The 14,124-nt window shown below is 43.2% G+C and overlaps 1 protein-coding gene across 5 annotated transcripts in view; it reads right to left on the bottom strand.

Moving 5' to 3' along the window:
* STK33 (serine/threonine kinase 33) overlaps positions 1-12,044 on the bottom strand; it is a 147,178-nt gene extending 135,134 nt beyond the window's left edge. For 4 of the 5 annotated variants that reach the window (XR_012015598.1, XM_072794168.1, XM_072794171.1 and 1 more), the window contains exon 1: positions 11,895-12,044. The gene's annotated coding sequence lies outside the window, so the exon portion shown is untranslated. The remainder of the gene's footprint in view (positions 1-11,894) is intronic. The other variant, XM_072794169.1, reaches the window with a different exon arrangement.
* Positions 12,045-14,124: the final 2,080 nt, after the last annotated feature.

Here is a 14,124-nt window from a genome sequence, read left to right as displayed (position 1 = left end):
CCACTTCAGAAGAAAATGTAGTCTGAAAGAGAACCATCTGTCCCCAGCGAATGGGCCCATTCCAAAGAGAAAATATGTATCTTCTCATAGTTTATTAATTTATTGGCATGATAACTTGCATCAACTTAAGGGCATTTCATCTACAATGAGCAAACTGTTTGAAAGCTAAATGCACTAAATCTTCTTTCATGGGACCCATAAGTATTTTTTGAACTCTTAGTGGTTTGCACTTAATGCTTTATTTTAAAATCAGATTTAATCATTTCATAAAACCAGTAGTTCTTAAGGAAAATGGATTTCATTTTATCTTTATATTTATTACCCCAGGTCAGAACTGTAATGAATTGTGGTGCCCTTTGAAACCACTAATACTGCACTCAACAATCCAATTAATAAGTGAGTCTAAAAACACAATTTTCCAAAATGACTGTAGTGTTCTTACTTCCTATTCTTACAATTCTAGCACACTAATTGAATGTCTATACTGTTTTATTTATAGATCTTTCTCAAATGGTCTCACAATAAAATCACCAGTTTTTAATTCCTACTCCCACAAAGGCTCTTTGTTGCTTCTATTTTGAAAACTTAACAAAGCTATATTCTTTAAAATCAATGTCAAAATAAAAAAAATTCTTATGAGACTCAGAAGTATTTAAAGCCACATGATATTTTATAACAACAGAAACAGAAGACAAAACCCTGAAAGTATAATAACTCTCCATTATACATATACATGCTTATGTGTATAAGTATACATGTGCACATGGTATGTGTTCACTTTGTGAATTATCTACAGAAAGGTTTCATATCAGGCAGTTTTTACCAACCACACATAGCCTTCTGTGCTGTGATTGTTCAGGAATATAAACACAACCACATAAACCAGTAAAGCAAAACCTAGAATGAAGTAGCCACATTATAGTATCAGGAGTAGGGAAGCAACCACAGAATCCAGGAATTAGAAAGAACACCAAAGGATATCTGGTACATGGAATTTTCTTTTCCATGGAAAATCTGATGTATGCTGATTATGGACACTGTTAAAAGTTTTCCAACAACATGGAACCCATGCTTTACTTTTCCCCCAAAAGCTCATTTCATCGGACACCCATGATGGAATGCTTTTCCTCATATTGAGCCAAAATGGTTTCCATATAAATATTTCTACATATCATTCCTGGTCTGTCTTTCCTACAGATATGTTTTGTCCCTGTTTAATAGGTCTCAGTCTTCTAGACAGGAAGAAAAAGAGCACATGTCCCTTTGATCATGTTTCTTAGAGGCAAGCCATCTTTTCTATATTTCCAATATCCTCAGCTGCCCTTCATATCATGTAAAGATATGAACCACCTCAGACCCTCACCTTCCTCTAGGTGAAACATGGCATCTAGAACTAAAAGCCATACTCTACAAATTATTACCAAATTTATTCACTAGGAAAGAGATGTTTCAGAAAGAGTCAAACCCAAGAACCCTCTACTCCCTCGGGAGCAAGTCTTGACATAAACTAGGGAAATGGCTAAATGAATAGAAAATATAAATCCACACTATCCAAAGACAGTGATGAGAAAAGTGGGAGAAGGGTAGTGAAAAAAATAGTGTCATCAAGCTTATTGTTCTGAAAGAAGTTAACTACCCTATATACTAGTCCACAACCTAAATTATCTGCTATACTGGCAATGCTAATGTAATATGGCCAAAGCTTTCTAAATCTGCAATAAGCATAGGTACACAGAGAGTAGTCATAGCCTTTAAAATAAATTACTTTTAATCTCATCTAAAGAATCAAATGAAATCAAAACACTAGATGTAATTAAGACCGTCTAGTTTCCCTGGAGATTATACCAATCAGACGTGTTAAGCATTCTAGGAATGAAACATTTGATACAATTAAGGAAATCCTATTGAAAAAAATTAGTCTGTAAAACAGAGATAATATGGGGCTAAGGAATGGTTTATTAATAACTCATTCAATTCGGGGTATAATAAATACAGCTATTACAACTTCAATTCACTAGTGGCTGAGCTCAAAATGCTAAAATGCTGCCACTCAATCTGCCTCAAGAATCCAGATCTAATCAGTAGAGGCAGTGCCTGCTACATTTATTAAATCGTAGAATTATTTTAGGCTTAAGAGAATTTAGATTAAAAAAAAACAAAGCTAGTAAGAGGTAGTGCCAGAATTCTAGACCAAAATCTGGCACCTTGTTCACGATACTTAAACAACCCTTCTGAGATTTGAAAAGTTAGCATACCCTCCCTTCTCCCTTCCCACCCCTAACCAATCTTTCCATGATTTATAATGTAGAGAAGACCTCTGAACAGTCCTACATAAGTGATCTCTGGAAATTCAGACAGGGTCTCTCATGTTGGAAAAGCCAGCTTAGACTGTGTCTTGAGGGGATAGGTGTTTGGATGTGTAGAGGATGGCTGCCACTAACAAAGCTATGATTCCTGAGTGTTGGGGCCACTCCTCAATCCCTCAAGGCAAAGCAAAAGAGGCCCAAGAGACACAGCCCTGGAGCAGTCAGTCCATCAGTGACAATGGGAGAAGAACAGGAGAGAGGCTACAGCTCTGCCGACATCAGAAACGCCAGCTGACGGTACCTCTGGTTCAAGAGCCTTCCCCATACACCTGGCCCTCCTCCAACAGCCCTCTCTCTATCAGGTCGCAGCCAACGTGATGGGTCTTTCCCATTACTGACTGAGTCCTGGGGCAAACAGGAAATAGACTCTTCCAGAGAAAGTATACAGACACAGAGGGAGCTCTCCATGAGCTATAACCCCAAAGTAGATAAGCTAGTAACCCAGGATGATTAAAAAAGTGGCCAGATGTTTATATGAAGAGAATCACCAAGGCAAAAGCCTAAAATAGCAGATGCTTGGGGAAAATGCTAAAAACAAAAGATAAAGAAAAGATTTTTTTAAAGCTAGGCTTAGAATAAGAATAAAGCTAAGACAGATGTTAATTCTTAATTACAAATTGTGCTTCTGTTTTCTCCATCAAAACAGACTCAAATCTCAGCCCAGTATAACAGGCTCTTTGTAAGCTGAGCACTACTATCCTATCTAGTTATTGTCTCTCTGATTATTTCCCTCGGTATCAACCTCCTTAAAGAATACTCTTTCCCATCCCTGAGGCTTTGGGTCTGCTATCCTCCTGCCTCAGACTCCTTTCCCCTTTTGCTCATCCTTCCCTGACCCCCCCTAAGCATACTGGGGAGCGCTCTTCTCCAACTTCCATAGCAACTACCCATGTGCCTCTGAGAGTACCTCCCACAGGATATTGTAATTTCTTGGTTTACTTCCCCCCACAAGAGACCATGAGCTCTCTTGCATTCCAAGAATCTACGATAGTGTCTGGCTCATCATTTCATAAGTGAATGAATCAAATGAGAGAAGTGAAGATGAATGAAGTGACAACCATGCATCAGGCTTGTGTCATGTATGTCTGTCATTTCTCCTCCACTGACTGATGACAGACACCTAGACAATAATGTCTGAAATACAGCAAGTAATCAATGCTAAGTGAACAAATCAATAAACATGAAAAGAGCTCTGACAGGTTTAACAAAGTGTTATAGTCACAAGTATGAAGGCCCCTTCCAACTCTAAGATTCTATGGAGTTTTTTTTTTTTTTTTAAAAACTGTATTCATACAGATATTTCCCAGAAATTTTGGAAAAGAGAGAAGGGAAACTAGTATTTACTTGAGGGCTACCAATTTGTTAGGTATTTTACACATGATATTCTATTTGTTTTTCATAATCATCCTGGGAAATTGGGATTATAGACCCCATTTTATAAATAAAGAAACCCAAGTTTGAGATGCAGAACCAAAATTTGAACTCAGGTGAGCATGACCCCAAGCCTAAGCTTTTTCCACAGTACCACTTGAATCTCTGGGAGGAACACAAACCTATCTTCCTTATCATTCTGTTTCAAGGAAAAGGAGTTCTGAAATCAGCCGATGCTCAATTAGGTCATAATTCCAGAGAGAGGAGCTTGCAAGAGGAGGCACAAAGAGGTGACAAGCTCTGTCTTCCCTTGAGGATCACCCCCTTTCTTTGAAGAAAGGTTCACATGGCTTTTCTGTTTCTCCCATGAGGCTGGAAGGACAACTGTAGGGCCTTTCCAAAGAAGGGAGGAAGCAACTTCTCCTTGACTCTTCTCTTTTCCCCAGAAGGGCAAATGGGAATCAGGTTATGATTCAGGGAAAAATATGGCAAAGAAGCAGCGACATAGGTCCACTTAGAGGCTTGAAGGTAGATTAGAGAGGGAAGAAGCCCTGAAGCTTATTACATCTTCTGCAAACCAACTCACCAAATGATAAGCCTACATAGAAATGTGAGGCTAAAGTCCTACTTCCTAGCTAGCAATACAGATGTTCCTTTGTCTCAAATGTCCGATGTGTAGAATGTGTCACCTAATTGAGATGACAAGAAATCACCCAAATTTTGTTTCCCCAAAACATGACTCACAAGTTGACTCAAAAAAAGTGGGATGTACAACAAACAGTGCTGGGACAACTGGATAGCCACACACAGAAGAATGGATTTGGACACCTACCTCACATATATACAAAAATTAACTCAAAATGAATCAAAGACCTAAATGTAAGAGCTAAAACTACAAAGCTCTTAAAAGAAAACATACAGGTAAATCTTTGTGACCTTGAGTTGGGCATTCGTTTTTTAGATATGACATCTAAAACTAAGCAACCAAAGAAAAAACAGATATACTAGACTTGATAAAATTAAAAACTTTTGTTCCTCAAAGGCTACTATGAAGAATATAAAAGACTATATACATAATGTCATATTTGTAAAACATCTATCTAATAAGGGTCTAGTATCCAGAATATGTAAAAAACACAACTCAACAGTAAAATGACAATCCAAATAAAAAATAAACAAAGGATTTCTTTATTTTTTTAAGCAAAGGATTTAAATAGATATCTCTTCAAAGAAGATATACAAATGGCAACAAACACATGGAAAGATGTTCAACATCATTAGTCATCAGGAAAACACAAATCAAAACTATAATGAAGTACCTCTTCATACCTACTGGATGGCTATAATCAAAAAGACACAATTGGGGTGCCTATGGCTCAGCTGGCTAAGCAACTGCCTTCGGCTCAGGTCATGATCCCAGAGGTCTGGGATGGATCCCTGCATGGGGCTCCCTGCTCAGCGGGGAGCCTGCTTCTCCCTCTCCCTCTGCCTGCTGCTCCCCTACTCATGCTCTGTCAAATAAACTTAAAAATCTTGAAAAAAAAAGACAATAAACAAGCACTGGTGATGATATGGAGACATGAGAACCCTTACACACTGCCGGCAAGAATGCAAAATGGTGCAACTACTTTGGAAAACACCTTGGCACTCTTCAAAAAGTTAAACAGAGGCATTATACGATGAGCAATTTTACTTTCAGGTATATATACTCAAGAGAAATGAAAACATGTTCACACAAAAACTCGTATGTAAATATTCACAGCAGCTTTATTCATGATGGCCAAAAACTGAAACAACCCAAATGGCCATCTACAGATGAATGTATAAACAAAGTGTGGTAATACAATGGAATTGTACTCAGTCATATAAAAGGGAATGAAGGGGTACCTGAGTAGCTCAATAGGTCAAGTGTTCGACTCTTAATATTGGCTCGGGTCATGTTCTCAGGGTTGTGGGATTGAGCCCCACATCAGGCTCTATGCAGAACATGGAGGCTTGCTTGGGATTCTCTCTCTCCCTCTGCCTCTCTCCCCTTCTTGCCCCCCCCCTCACTAAAAAGATAAACAAGTAAATAAAGGAATGAAGTACCGACTTGTACTACAACAGAAATGATTCTGAAAAACACTGTGTTATGTGAAAGAAGCCAAATGCAAAAGGCCTCATATCATATGATTCCATTTGTGCAATAGGCAAACTAGAGAGGAAAGATTAGATTAGTGTTTGCCAGGTGCTGGGGGAGGAAGAATGGGGGCTGACCACTAGTGGATGTGGGATTTCTCTTTTTAGGTGATGAAACAGTCTGGAATTAGATAGTGGTGATGGCTGCAAACCCTAGTGATACAGACAACACTTGACTGTACACTGTAAAGGGGTGAATTTTATAGTATGTTAATTATATCTCAATAAAAAAGGCACAACTATAAAAATGAGTTAAGTGTACACACTATAACATATGTACCATCAAAGAGATAAAACAGAGAAGCAATTAAGTTAACTTGAAAATCACTGCTGCACATTGGTGTTTATTTTCATAATAACAAATATGAAAAACATTGAATTTTATTGCCATAAACTGAACACCAACATAAAGAAGGCTGAGAGGAAAAATTAATTTGATTTCTGTGAAAAACGTCCAAGGATAAATATTTGCTTTCTTCCCAATATCTCAGCTGGTTGCAAGCTGAGCTCCCTCGAGCAGATAGAAGAGCCTCTATGTTAGATCTGCTAACAGCAAACAGACTTGAAAGAATTCAGGTAGAAGAACCCGAGCCTCAGATGCACTGCCTTTGGTAAACGGTAAACGGATTCTCTCCCGGCAAGCTCTGCTGCCACAGATGACCATTCCACTGTGGTATCGACTATGGAACACAGTAGCCCTTTCAATTACCAGCATCGCCACCTCACAGAGGGGATGAACATTTTCTATAAGGCTTTTCCTAGATTCCCTGAACGAATAGGTGTGAGTCCAAATGGCCAATTTTTCCAAATAAGCACAGCTCATCTGAGGAATATTGAATCACAAGCAAACTTTGTACACACACTATGTAAAAGTGAAAATATAGTGCAATATTCCAGAACTGTGCCTGGAACGTCATACACCCCCAATAAATACTGTTGAATGAACGTTTTATTATAAGAGTTAGTAATGTTTACCAAATAGTCTAGATCAGAAAGTAAGGCAAATGGTAAAAGTATTTCTAAATTAACTTATCTTCATCAATACAAAGCTGCTTATTTTTGCTTTCTATTTCTCATGTCATACCACATTCTCACTGATACTCAAACTGACACATCAATGGCTATTAAGAAAGATAATCAGGGGATCCCTGGGTGGCGCAGCGGTTTGGCGCCTGCCTTTGGCCCAGGGCGCGATTCTGGAGACCCTGGATCGAATCCATGTCGGGCTCCCGGTGCATGGAGCCTGCTTCTCCCTCTGCCTGTGTCTCTGCCTCTCTCTCTCTCTCTCTCTCTCTCTCTCTCTCTGTGACCATCATAAATAAATAAAAATTTAAAAAAAAGAAAGATAATCAGTTCACTGTCTGACACATCAATGGCTATTAAGAAAGATAATCAGTTCACTGTAAGTAGAAAAGATATTCTGATTAGTTATAAAAGTTGCTGCCCCTCACCTTATAAACTTCTCTGAAATAATTTCAGATGGGAAAAATTGCAGGAGTTTTTGTGAGGTGATTAGTTTCTCATACTCTCTGGTTTATTTTCGTTAATAAATTAAGGAAAGATGTATCAATAAGGTGTAACAATAAGTTGTCCACTCTTCATATTCTGGAACCCTAAAACAGATCCAAGCAAACCACAATTTGCCTCACCAATCCATACTGAAGCTCAGCAGGAAGGAAAATTCTTTCTGAAACACATCTTAAAACATATTAATTTACCAGCACCAAGAAGGTCAGCAATTAGTTTTACATGACATTTTCCCTTTTTTTAAGCCTCTTTTAAAAACGGGGAAATGATTTCTCAGCATCTAATAACTATAAGTGCTTGAAATATTGGATCACATATAGGACAAAAGAAGTAGAAAGAATCTTCAGAGATCACACTTTCTTTCAGAACACTTCTAAAAGTATCTAGGATATGATTCTCTAAGTTCACAATGTGTGACAGATCCCATCAGAAAAAGTCTTCCTCAGCTCACCTGGAGCTGTGTAAGCTCTTCTTCAAGGAGACATGAAGATGACATGAGTATCTTCCTTTGTATCAGTATCTTCTAGGTAGGTATTGGTTGGAAATCACACACTCAACTCTATTTTACTTACTTGCATTGACTCTTCCTTGATACGCTGATATCACAAACTAGCATTTTTTAAGAAAATGCAGAGAGTTATTTGGTCTCTGCATGGAAAGGACTTTCAAAACACAAAAGCAATGAATCAAAAAGGAAAAGATTAATAGGTCGACAACACTTTTTTTGAAATTTCTAGAAATCAAAAACCATCATAAATTAAATAAAATGGCAATTGTGGGGGAGGGGATGTCCTCATATGACAAGGAAGGGGTAATATCCTTACTCTATCAAGAATCCACACAAATCCGTGTCTGGCCAAGACAGTACCCTCAGCGTTCCTTCCCTCAGCCTCACAAGAAATTGCACGGTCCCTACAAAAAGAAGATTACAGCTTCTCCCTCCCAGCTTTCAGAATCACTCTGCCTCTTTCTTCTGCCTTGGTCATTTACCTCCTACCTCCTGCCCTCTTTCTTCCAAGTCCTTTTAGACCAAAGGTTCAGATACACATACCGGCAGCCTGGTCTTGGTTTCAGATTTTCCCCAGGACAGAGCCTCTGAAACACTGCTTTCCATGTTGCTCCGTAGTTTACAGGCAAGTAACAACTAGCCCCAGACTCTGGGGAGACCTAGCCAACTAATTCCAACCAAAGCCCAGCATACTGATTCCTGCCCAGGCTCGAGGGAGGCAGAAACTACACAAACAACTGATTTTTAAAAAACCCTGAGATTCCAGTATAAAAGCCATCATAGGGTTTGTGCAGATAATTCACAGAAAGGAAATAGCTGATAACCAACAAGATTTTTTAATGCTTGAAAATATCAATAATGAAAGATGTGAGTTAAAATAAGTAGGTACTCTTTTTTTTTTTTTCGTGCAATTAGCAAAGATTTTTAAAAACAATAATGCTAACACAGGTAATCATAAAACTGATGACGGGATGGTGAATCGGTATAATCTTTCTGAGGGCAACCGTAGGTTTCAAGAGCAGTCACAATGATTCTGCACTTTGACTCTAATTGCATGTTAGGAACCAATCTTCAGTTATCAAAAATCTAGTCAAAAGATTTAAATATGGGTCACCTGGGAGGCTCGGTCAGTTAAGCATCTGCTTTCAGCTCAGGTCTTGATCCCAGGGTCCTGAGATAGAGCCCTGCATCCATCCATTCATCCATTGGGGCTCCCTGCTCAGTGGGGAGCCTGCTTCTCCCTCTCCCCCTGCCCCTCCCCCTGCTTGTGCTCTGACTCTCTCAAATAAATAAAATCTTTAAAAAAAAAGATTTAATTAGACTTTCTCTTCATTTTTATACCTGAAATATATATATATATAACAATAAGTAAATTGCCATAAATAAATAAATAATGGTTCATGCACAATGCGGATTATAATGAAGTCAATAAAAATGATATAAGAGTTGACCTTGCTATAGCACTAAAGACCATTCACTGTTCTAAGCAGTTAGCATGTACAGTTGATCCTTGAACAACACTGGTTTGAGCTGTGCAGGTCCACCTATGCATGGATTTTTTCCATTAAGTATAGTATAGTACTATAAATTTATTTTCTCTCCTTATGATTTTATTAATAACATTTTCTTTTCTCCAGCTTGCTTTATTATAAAAATACAGTACATCTAGCATACAAAATACGTGTTGTTTATGTTATCAGTAAGGCTTCAGGTCAACTGCAGGCTATTAATAGTTAAGTTTAGGGGAGTCAAAAGATATACATGGATTTTTGACTGCATGGGGGATTGCCGCCCCTAAACCCCACATTGTTCAAGGATCAACTTGTGTTAACACATTTACTCCTCACAACAGCACGAATGGAACCTGAACCTGTGAGGTCAGTAGGTGCTCTAACTCTCTCCAGGTTATAGCTAAGGAATCTGAGGCACAGGGATACTAAGTGATTGACTCCAGATTATACTGGGACAGACTCACAAGCCTTTATCTGAAATGCTAAAATACAAAGTGTTCTCATCAATTTGGAGCAACTCATTTGTTGGCAAAACCTGACCTAAACCAATGCAAAACTATGTATAGCCTTTATTCCACTTAGAGTGACATCATCTCACTAAAGAAAATCAATGTGTTTGATTACATGGTGCCCCACATCCCACTTAGAATGGATACGGTATATATATGCCATGTTATCTTTCTATAATCAGAAACACTCTGAACTTTAAAAGACAACTAGCCCCACGGGTTTCAGATAAGGAAACATGGGGGAGCTGAAATTCAAATCTAAGCATCCATCTGTCTAGCTCTGCAGTTGGTGCTCTTAACCACTGCATGGTATTTCCAGAAACTAATGACGTGGGAAATGTTGATCATTCCAACCTTCAAGTATTTATTAACTACATGCCATGTACCAGTCACACAGACAAAATTGCAATTGTGACAAGTGCATGGAAAGAGAACTGGTGTCAGAAGAGACTGTACCCTCAGGGTACAGTCCCTCTGGTCAGAGGCAGTTTTCCTGAATAAACATTTGATCTATGATGTGAGGGATGAGCAAGAGTTAACTAGACTATAAAGAGGGAAGAGCATGCCTGGCAGGGAGAAGAGCACATGCAAAGGCCCTTGGTAGGAGGGAAAATGATGACAAAAGACTGAAAAAGAGCCAGTGTAATTGGAACCCAGAGAACCAGGGGCTGGAGAAGAGGAAGGTACCACAGAGCCTTATTGGGAGAGTAACAAACCATTTGCCCCAGAATGCCGAGGAACAGTCCCAGGATAAATAATAGCACTTTTATTCTCAAAAGTATCTTGGTCTGGATGTTAAAGCATACACTCACACAATTTGTAGGCCGCGTTAAGGAGTTGCATCTTTATCTGAAGAGCAATGAGAAGTAATGATGGATTTAAAGTAGGGAGCAAATGGGGGAGAAGAGAGGTATCATAATCAAATTTTAATTTTTTAAAAATGACTTCGGCTGCAGTGCAAAGAACAGGTGGAAAATATTAACAGGACAGGATGAATATCTTTGGACCAGTTAGGAGGGTACTACAGGAGACCCCACAAGAGATAACGGTAGCTTGGTCTAGGGTGACAGCGGCAGGGACAGAAATAAGTAGATGGAGTTGAGATTGAAGATAAAGTAAACAGACCTTGATGATGATTTAGAGATGGAAGGAGAGGGAGTGGCAGGTGTGAAGGATGAGTCCAAGATTTCTGGCTTGCAAACTAGGTGGAGGATGGTGTGATTCCTTGAGCTAGAAACATGAGAGATTTACGGGGCCTAGAAACTGAAATGTGGGTAACAGCTGCACACCCGCCGTAACTTGAATCCTTGGGCCTGGGGGGGTGCACAAAGCAGGGGTGGGGGGGGCAGTTTAGGTTCAGAATCTGTTGGTGTTTCTTTCCATTCACAGAGCCCTCCTCCAAGGCTCTGTATCCACCCTATTGGCCAGTTGGATACTGGAGCTGTTTGGTGGTCAAACGAAAAAGATCTGTCTTGGCTGCTGCTGTGGGACCAGGCATATGAATGCACTTGTAGCACGCAAATGCCCCTTACGACTAGTTCTCCAGTGCTTTACATTCACGGTTCTCCCCCTTACTCTCCAGTGCTTTACATCCTCTTCTCCCCCACTGCCCCCAGCCTAAAAGCCATCGTGACTTCTCAGCGCTCTTCGGACTCTGTGAGAAAGAGTCTGCACGGCCGGACGAGGAAGGAGGAGGAGTGCTCAAGGCACCTGCCACCGAGCCGGTCAGGGCTGCTCTGAGGCCACAGCAGCAACTCGGATGGCACCCGCTGTGCGCCAGGGACTAGACCAAGAGCTGTGCGAGGTACCAGTAATGAGGCCCTGCCAGGAGCCAGGCGCTAGGAGACCTAGGGGGCCGGGGGGCGGGGACCCCGCAAGTTCAGAGCTTTTAAAGGACGTGCTCCTCTTCCCAAATCCCACTTACCCTACAGTAAGTTCACTTTAAACTTCCAAAAAGGGTCAGGTCCCAAGATGAGTGAGGTGAGAAGGTGGAGCTGAACGGGGCCGACTGGGACCCTGGGGAGGGGGAGGGGGCGGGGGGGGACGGGGTCCCAACGGCTGGGCCCGGGGGAGACGCTGGGAGGGGAGGGGAGGCGGGCCCGCCCGCAGCGGGAGGCCCTGCGGCCCGTTTGCCCGCGCGTTGCCGCAGCAACGGCCCGGCCCTGAGGCGCGGCGACGCGGGGGGCCAGTCACCCCGCCCGCGGGCCGGCGGGCGGCAGACGGGCTCGCACTCCTGGCGCTGGGGCGGGGGTGTCCCGGGTGCCGAGCCCGGAATTCCGCCGCTGGAGAAACTCGGCGGCCCGTGGGGGGAGGGGAGGGGCGAGGGGAGAGGGGAGGGCAGGGAGAGGGGAGGGGGCGGGGGCGGCCGCAGGGAGGTGGACGGGGGCCGCGCGGGGACACAGCGCGGCGGCTGCGGCGAAGCCCCTTCGCCCCACGGCAGGACTAGCGGGGCGGGGCGGGGCTGGCGGGGCGGGGCTGGACGGACAGGGCGGGGCTGGCGGGGCGGGGCGGGGCTGGACGGACAGGGCGGGGCTGGCGGGGCGGGGCTGGCGGGGCGGGGCTGGCGGGGCGGGGCTGGCGGGACAGGGGGGCGCTGGCGGGACGGGCGGGACGGGCGGGACGGGCGGGGCAGGACGGACAGGGCGGGGCTGGCGGGACGGGGCGGGGCTGGCGGGACGGGGGGGCGCTGGCAGAACGGGGTGGGGGCTGGCGGGGCGGGCTGGGGAGGACGAGCAGTCCTATCGGCTGGAGGATCCTGGCTCCAGGACAGAGAAGCAGCCGCACCGCCCGAAATGAAAGCCCGCTAACCCTGGCGTCCCAGGGCCGAGGGGAGGCCCGGCGGCGGCCCCGAGAGACGTAGACGAGGCTGCGCGGGGGCCGGGGCGACGGGTGGTAGTAGCGCCCTTCACTGACCCGACGGCAATTCCCAGAAACGAGTTTTAGGCGCCAGCCTCCGTGGAGCCCTGAGAATGCAGCGCCCCCCGCAGCAGGGGCTACAAGTGTGGGCTCCCTCTGGTCGCTAATGTCCTTCTGGACCTGCTTAGGAGTGGCTCCAGTGCACGTGGGTCCTGCTCTCGAGCAGCGGTGCAGAAGTGCAATTCTCTTAACGCTGGCCTGATTATTTCGGGCCGATAGCCTCTAAAATGTATTTGATTACTAGCCAGTAACTTGGTACAGCGGTACAAGTTATTTTATTGTAACTTGGTACAATAAAACATTCATTTTATTGCTTAGAGGTGGGGCTGCCTTTGGCAACTGGTTCATGCTGTAGGGTTCGTCAGAAAACTCAGAACGCAAGAGGGTTGCTAGGGATTTACCCCAAAGATACAGATGCAGTGAAACGCCGGGACACCTGCACCCTGATGTTTTTTGTTTTGTTTGTTTTTTTTTTTATGATAGTCACAGAGAGAGAGAGGCAGAGACACAGGCAGAGGGAGAAGCAGGCTCCATGCACCGGGAGCCTGATGTGGGATTCAATCCCGGGTCTCCAGGATCGCGCCCTGGGCCAAAGGCAGGCGCCAAACCGCTGCGCCACCCAGGGATCCCTCACCCTGATGTTTCTAGCAGCAATGTCCACAATAGCCAAACTGTGGAAGGAGCCTCGGTGTCCATCGAAAGATGAATGGATAAAGAAGATGTGGTCTATGTATACAATGGAATATTCCTCAGCCATTAGAAACGACAAATACCCACCCTTTGCTTCAACGTGGAGGGACCTGCAGGGTATTATGCTGAGTGAAATAAGTCAGTTGGAAAAGGACAAACATTATATGGTCTCATTCATTTGGGGAATATAAAAATTAGGGAAAGGGAATAAAGCGAAAGGAGAAAAAATGAGTGAAAATATCAGTGAGGGTGACAAAACATAAGAGACACCTAACTCTGGGAAATGACAAGGGGTAGTGGAAGGGGAGGTGAGTGGGGGGTTGGGGTGACTGGGTGATGGGCACTGAGAGAGGGGCACTTGGCAGGATGAGCACTGGGTTTTATGCTATATGTTGGCAAATTGAACTCCAATAAAAAAAGAAGAAAAGAAAACCCAGAACAGCCAGGGTGGGTAACTAACTGTAAACTTCAGTTTTGCAAATTTTCCGAGCGCGAATAATTCCCACAATATCCTAAACTGTAGAACTTTGGGGTCTTGTTCTGTTTCA

Source organism: Canis lupus, chromosome 23 (assembly GCF_048164855.1).
Source record: "Canis lupus baileyi chromosome 23, mCanLup2.hap1, whole genome shotgun sequence".
In the NCBI taxonomy this organism is placed as follows: Eukaryota; Metazoa; Chordata; class Mammalia; order Carnivora; family Canidae; genus Canis; species Canis lupus.
This window is presented reverse-complemented; position numbering and strand designations above follow the sequence as displayed.